Source organism: Gossypium arboreum, chromosome 4, assembly GCF_025698485.1.
Source record: "Gossypium arboreum isolate Shixiya-1 chromosome 4, ASM2569848v2, whole genome shotgun sequence".
NCBI classification, from domain to species: domain Eukaryota; kingdom Viridiplantae; phylum Streptophyta; class Magnoliopsida; order Malvales; family Malvaceae; genus Gossypium; species Gossypium arboreum.
Window position 1 is genome coordinate 82,549,347 of NC_069073.1, and position 8,279 is coordinate 82,557,625.

At 33.0% G+C, this 8,279-nt stretch overlaps 1 non-coding gene across 1 annotated transcript; it reads left to right on the top strand.

Moving 5' to 3' along the window:
• Window positions 1-254: 254 nt before the first annotated feature.
• Window positions 255-361, top strand: LOC128292201 (small nucleolar RNA R71). Its single transcript, XR_008282186.1, has one exon. It is a non-coding gene; the product is annotated as a small nucleolar RNA R71 (small nucleolar RNA).
• Window positions 362-8,279: the final 7,918 nt, after the last annotated feature.

An 8,279-nucleotide genomic window follows, 5' to 3' on the forward strand; every position in this document is an offset into this window, starting at 1 on the left:
AACATTGAAGGAATAGAAGATACTGAGCTAAGTGTGATGTAAGTGCGTCCACTTCGTCCACTCTGACTACTCGTTTTCTTAAAGTTGCTTGATTGGTTGGTCATTGATAATTGCTACTAGTGATCCTCTCACTGATCTCGTAACCCTTATTATAAGACTTAGACAAGAGAGCAACATTCGTAAAAACATCTACCATCAACCTTGTGTGTGCATTGAGATTGTTATAAAACGTCTCCAACTAGATGCAGTGTGGAATCCCATGATGAGGACACTTACAAAGTAAATCCTTAAATCTTTCCCCATGCCTTGTATAAGGATTCGTCATCCAATTGTGAAAAAGTGGTTATCTCATTTTGCAACTTAGCATTTTTCCTTGTGGAAAGTACTTAACCAAAAATCTTTCCGCTAATTCTTACCATGTAGATATTGAACTTAGGGGTAATGAATTAAGCCATGCTCATGCTCGATCTATGGAAACAGCTTCAACCTTAATGCATCTTCAATCACATCAGCTATCTTAAATGAATCACTCACCTCCATGAATAATAGAAGTTTAAGGTGTGGATCTTCCGTGGGCATTCCACTAAACTAGCCCACCATTTGGAGCATTTGAAAATCACTGGTTTCAATTCAAATTAGGGTGGCTCGATCTTCAATCTTTTAATTCTCAGACTTAATTCATTGACAAGGGGCAAAACATACTGTCTTATGGCACGATCCCTGTCATCAACAATAAGAATTGGATTATGCACATGATTGGCTCCATTACCTTGTCCATCATTTTGATTTCCACAGTCTATCTGGACTTGTCTTTGAGCTGATTGTTCACGTCTTATCTATCAAAATGTCTTCTCGATTTTAGGGTATACAAGTAATAAATCGATATTTTGATCTATGCTTATAAACACCTAAAAAATAAATCACCAAAAAATAAAGAATAAAGAATAAATTAGTAAAGTTAGAAGTAATAAAAACCAAAATGAAAATAATAATTTCACCAAAATGATTAAGGCAACAGTCCTCGGCAACAATGCCAAAAATGTGTAACGCATAGGTTTGTGCAAGTGTACACAATCGTTATCAAGTTTTAAAGTAAGTAAAAAAGTTATCTTCTCTACAGGGATTATGTATGTTAATCAATTAATTGTAAAATTGAAGTTAACAATTTAGTAATAAAAACACAATATTTTAAATGATGATGTTTAAGCTAAATTAAATTATCCAAATGCAGTATGATCCCTAATGCAATTTCATCTAAATGCAAAGTATGAAATGAAATGTATGAGATAAGTTTAGCAGCAAAAACAAAAAATTCAATAATCAATAACATGAATATGCTAGGATAATTATACTATTCAACATAGTTTATTTTTCTCATGCTTAATAGTGTTCGGAAAACATTCTGTGGCAACTCAATCTTTCATGAGTTTTGAAACCAAATTAAGTCCTTTCAGAATCTTTTACTTAGTGAAATATGTATTTTACTGATCATATTAAACTAAGGGTTTCTTAGAATTCATGTGAAATAACAACGATGGATCAAGTTTGAAATAATTTAATCAAATAAATCTAAAAAATATGCTAGATAATAAAGCTTGTCAAATTTGCTCCTTTGTTAATGGCTCATCAAGGTGGTCGGCCAAAAGACAAACTTATCACAGTTTTGCTGGCTAAAGTACTAGGCGTGGAAAGAAGGAAGAAAATTAGAGAATGAAAAAATGAATGGATCAGTGATGAATGAAGGAACAATGGATGGTTTTTAGGAACTAAGGGGTGAATGAAAAGGTAAGAGGAGTGTGGTATTTATACTTGAGGTTGGTGGCTAAATTTACTAAAAATGGCATCAAAATCCCTTGGTTCTCTCCCATTAATGGCTGATCATAACAAGTGGAAATGAAGGTGAGTTGGCTGCTTGATTTAAGCATGGAATCATGCAAAATTTAGCCATGGAGTGGAAGGTTTCTTGAGCGATCTTCATGTTCTGATTTTTAATGATTTTCAAAGTGTAGCAACCTCTAAATAATAGTCTCAAATTAATTTTTTGGGCAGCCACAGGCTTGTCCCGAATTTGGGCTTGACTCCTTCTTATTGGATGGTTTCATGACCTAATTATTAACCAAACATGTCCACCATGTATCATCACTTAAACTAGGTCAAATTAACATTCTTATGACCCAATTTTGCATGATTTTGCCGTCCAAGTAGGGTAGATTTGTTCATGTCCATGCAAGAATTGTACTAAGCTCCATATTATATCACCTCATGCTCTCACTACATTATTAATACATAGCACATTAATAAATAACATGAAAATGATTTAATTTATGCACAAAATTCATATATTAAAGCACAAATTTGCATATTTCATAAATTCATGTCCATGATTGAGATTTAAGCAAAATTCATTAAATTCATTAACAAATGCTCAAGATTAGTGTTATTGTTAAGTACAAAGGTGGTAAAAACGAATAGAAAAACCTTATTCAATTTAGAATTTACAATCAACTGACTCATAGGCCTGAAATGTTGTCCTACACACTTAACTAACACGTTATTTCTTCCTTAGGCCCAGATTGGCCTAACAGGTCATAAAACACACTAAAAAGCTCATTTCATTTAATTCAAATTCAAAACTACTAAGTTTATGTAAACTCGAATTTATATAGGGTTTTCTATATGTTTTTACCACATTTTTACTTAATTATTATGTTTATCTCAAATAATTCTTATTGAAATAGGAGAATTTTTCTTAAGTAGTAATTTTGGACATGAATTTGGAAAGTATGTGAAATTATGCTTAATTACATGATTTTCATGCATATTTTATATGAATTCATGTTAATTTATTAATGTATGTATTTTTCACTATTTAGGTAGGTTATTGGAGCATGATTTAAATAAATAAAAGATGGTCATGCACAAATTATCCATGTGGACGACAAGACCATGCAATTTTGGGCATGGGATTGACTACTTGACCCAGTAAAGAAAGGTGATAAAAGATGGATATGTTTGCTAAGTTATTGGACTGAAAAAACCGTCCAACAAGGGGAATTAAAAGCCCAATTTCGACACTTGAAGATGGCTATCCAAAATGAATGTTCCTGAAGTTGGAAAATAATCAAAATTTAGCCCAATAACTTCTCTGTTGAAACCGTCCACTACATAGCTATTTTTAGCTTGAAATTTAAATTCAAATTAAGAAATCCCTTTTCCTTGAAGCATGGCTGGCCACATGAGAGAGGGAAGAAAGGAAATTTAAACGTATTTTTAGTAAACTCAAACCGTTACCTTCACCTATAAATACCTAGTCATTCCTCACTTTTCAATCATCCCTCATTACCTAACATTCCTCTCTCACTCTCAATAGTTTTCTCTCAATTCCTTTTCCCTTTTTCCCTTGCATAGTCGTCCATGCCCTCCCCATGTAGCTCAAAAGCTTTGTAAAAAGCACTCTTTAGTCGGCTACCTTTTAAACCCTTAGCAAAAGAAGCTTCAGTTAGAATGAAGGAGCCCTTCAGTCAGAATAGATCCGAAAGGCTGCTGCACTGAGCAGAGTTGAGCACATTAGTCAAAATAGATATGAAAGGCTACTAAACTGAGTCTACTCTTTCCTCTTTTCATTTATTGTAAACATGTTTTCCTTGTGTTTTATGTTTTTGACACCAACTATGAAGTTTTAATTCCTATCTGCTAGGATGATTATATTAATTTAATGAGATTTATTTAATTCATGTTAACATGTTTTGTGCCTTTTTTCAATTAATATCATGATGCATTTCAGTCAGTCAATTATGTTTTCAATTAATATAATGATGCATTTCATGTTCACTCAGATTAGCTGAGCGATCCTAACCAAATGATAGCTAGTAGACTCATAACTGAAAAGTGCAAAGCTTAATTTAGTTCATTAAACCTGACTAAGTTGAGGTTCATAATATCTTTAGTTAACTCTATTATCTTGCATAGTTTCTAGGTTTATGCAATTAAACTGTTGGAAATGTAAATGTCCCTATGACCTTGCATAAATTCTAAGAAACCCTTAGTCTAATATGATCAATAACATGCATATTCAACTAAGTAGAAGATCTGAGAGGACTTAATTTGGTTTCCAAACCCATAAAAGATTGAGTTTCCTTGGAAGTAATTCCGAACATGTTAGCATGATGAAAGTAAGTTTATTTGTTAATATAATTATCCTAGTCACATTTTGATTGTTTTTGTTGCTAAAGCCTTCATTCATACATTTAGGTAATTTGCATCTAGATTAGAATTGCATAGGGATCAAACTTTTCATTTACTTAGTTTAAACATCATCGTCCAAATTATTGAATTTTTACATCAAACTGTGAAGTTATAATTTAAAAATATTTGGTTAAGCTTATACAGTTCCTGTGGAGACAATAACTCATTTTTACTTTGTAACACCCTAATCCCGAATACGGAGTACTCAAATACTAAGACGCTACATAAGGTCATCGGAGTAACCTGACAAAATTTTAAAATAATTTTAAAACATTGAAATACATTTTATATAAGAGAAAACACCATACATAGTTATACTGAAAATAGTAATAAAAGTAGCTATACAAAATATGTGGAGCTCTAATATCAAAATAGTCAAAATAACAAAAATGATAAATGAGTTACATACCTACAAAAAAAATACAAGTAAGGCCTTAGGAATGTCCACTAATAGATAAGGTACTGTACTCTGAATACGTGATGTTAAGAGTCTCTCGTCGATGATGTTCCTCAGACACGAACAAAAGTCTACAAATCTGAACATTAAGACAAATTCAAAGGCTAAACTTTACAGGCTCAGTGGTACACAACAAATCTACCATAGTTCAAGCAATTCATAAATATAAGCATGCAAATCAAATGTATTCATAGAAACATGACATGAGTATTGAATAATTAAATCATGAGTCATTAAATCTACCTAACCAAATCACTTGCATAGCAAACTTATCAAACTTGTTAGATTGCACATACTGCTCAAATAATCGGTTATCCGGATAGTCCCTCTCCACTCATGCCCACTAGTCAAATAATCGCGAGGGTTCGTAGGGTTATCCCGAGCACCACTCATGGCCGCTAGTTAGGTTAGAGCCTGAAGGTTGAGCGCAAACAAAGCATCAAACATATATTCATAAAAATAAAACCATAACATTCGAGTCTCATACTCCTTTCAACATGCTTATCATTCCATCTAAAATATTAACTAATGTGATTGTTTGCTACCTTGACATTCTGACCTTTTCTCATTCAAAAATTAATAAATCTTAATATATAATTCTAAATCAAGCACCATCTATTTTAAACGAAACTAGACATCTTTATAGTTATATAGATATAAGGCTCACTTCCTATTTTATCTTGTGAAATTTTTGGTGATTTTTCAAAGTCAGTGCTAAATCTATTTTATAAAAATTCTACTGCCAGATTTTTATGACATTTCAACACTCAAAAATTCATAAATTTTAAACTACAAATCAAAATCGATCTATGTTTATTTTAAACAAAACTAGACTGGTTCATGGTTACAACGATGTATAGATCACTTTTCAATTATTTCTACAAAAATTATAGTGAATTTTTAAACTTACTATTCATGTAATAATCTATTTCTAGCATATTTCACAACTAAGTTTTTAGCTTCATTTTAAATCATCCAAACATGATTTCCACCCAAAGACATATAACATGCATGCATTATCACACAAGCATCATATTTATGACTTATCAAGAAGAATAGGAGAGTTAGAGGGTACCACCTTAATGGAAGAACACCAACAAAGTTTCTTGCCTAGCTCTCCACTACTTTGCCTTTATTCTTAGCTTTAGAAGATTCACCACCCTCTTTAACCAATAACCATGTAACACACAAGATTTCCTACAAAAAAATAAGAGTTGATAGGATGTTAAAATACATATTTTAAATAAATAAATAAATAAAATATGAGAAGTTGGGTAGAGACTTCCTCAAACTCAAACCCTTCCAAACAGCCAAAAAACACCACCTTCATCCTTGATGAACATAGATATCTTTTTCTTCCATGGAACTTTAAAAAAAAAACTATATCAAGAACCTTACCTTCTTTGAGATTTGGAGGACGAAAAAAATGGTGAGAACTCACTCTAATCTCTCTCCTTCTACATGACTTGCTGAGGAAAAATAGATGGAGAAAAGAAGAAAAAAAATGAAGAAATGAAAAATGAAAAAGAACCAATAGGGTGATTATAATATAGGGAAAAATAGGGACAAATCTACTTTATCCCATACCTCAATCTACCAAACCATTTTTTCCCATTAATTGGGAGAAGACTTTTATTCAGAAATGGTAAAATCACCATTTTAGCCATCCATATTCCCCCAACTTCACACAAGCTTCCCAACTTCCTTAATTTCTTATAAAAAGGTCCAAAATTCCTCTACAAGACATTCACTAAGGGGATCTTCTTGTTCCTATGTTCTTTAATATTTCGAGCCAAAATCTGAATCAGCTCTTCTTTATATGACAAGTCTGGGCTCACCTCAATATGCTCAAGTGGTAAGATATGGGAAAGATCAGAACGATACCTCCAAGCATGGGCGCGTGGAACACATTATGAATAAGCTCTAACTCTGGTGGCAAGGCTAACCGATATTGTAACAACCCTAACCTGAATACATCGCCGAAACAGGGTTACGGAGTATTACTGAAGTATATAGGTCAAGTAACAGACATTTCAACAATGTTTAGTATTCATATCAGATTTCAATCCACTTTAATCATATAGTCCCTTACATGAGCCCTCGAGGCCCAAATCATTCTTTAGAATCATGTCGAGACTATATCGGGGTACTCAGAAGATTTTTTATAAAATTTCAAAACTTTTCCTAAGTGCAGGGGTCACACGCCCATATGGTCAGGCTGTGTGGTTCACACGGCTAGGGACACGCCCGTGTCTAAGGCCATGTAACTTTCTGACTTGGGTCACATGGTCAGGTTACACACCCGTGTGCTAGGCCATGTGTAGGTACAGTGGTCACATGAGAAATACACTCAAGGTGTACTAATCTATATTCATGGATGAACATATTTATTAAACAGATTCCATGTTCATATATCATCAATTTGTATTTGCATAAATCATGTATCATCATTTCATCTATTTAGGCAGACATATGTAATAATTTATTTCTGTTCATATTTTCTCATGTCAAAATTTTGCCCGTTGAATTTATGTGAAATATCAATGGATATGCAGGTAGTCTCAAAGTGTACAAATTAGAAATCCTTCAATTCATAATCAGGGATACTCATTAGAGTACATAATCAGGAAGCACTCTCTCAAGCCATATATTAGGAATGCACATATGAACCATGTAACAGGAAGCTTATCAAGGCTAAATCAGGAAACTCATAAGAGTTTAAAACAGGAAGCTCATTGAGCTTAACAGGTAACTCCGAAGAGTTATTATTAGAGAGCTCCGGATAGCCATATAACAAGAAGTTCAAGCGAGCCATATCAAGATGCTCATAAAGAGCTACGTTTTTGCCCTACACACATGCAGGATCACAACTGATTGCATAACAGGACACTCACAAAGAGTTGCGTTTATGCCACAACATATGCAGGATCACAACCGATCAATAAACAAGATGCACACAAAGAGCTGCGATAGTCGTAACACACGCAAGATTACTGCCGATTAGGATGCTCGCAGAACTATGTAACAGGAAACTTGAGAGTGCTAATAACAAAATGCTCGTCTGAGCTATAGTATGTCTGCAACATATGCAAGACTACAACCATTAGAGGAAATCCAATAATCCATCGAATTTCATTTATTCAAACGAGGCTTAACAATTTTCGGGCATTATCATTTATATATATATATATATATAATATTTATACAATTCACATGCACAACATTCAATTCAAGTATACAATTATTAATAATTTAGTTACACGAACTTACCTCGACAATTGTTCGTGTACGTAAAATCTACTAATCCAACATTTTTCTCTTTTCCTCGCTCTAACTCTGAATTTGGTCTATCCGGATCTATACGAGTAAATTTAACATCAATTTAATATAATTCATACTCAATTCAGTCCAAATCACATTTTAGGCAAAATTTTCGTTTTGCCACTAAATTTTTAATTAATGACAATTTCATTCCCAAGCTCGAAAAATGAAATTCATCCAATTTAATCCTTATTCCAAGCCTAGCTAAATTTTACAAGTAACATTTACAGCTCATGTATTTCACAAAATTCAGAAT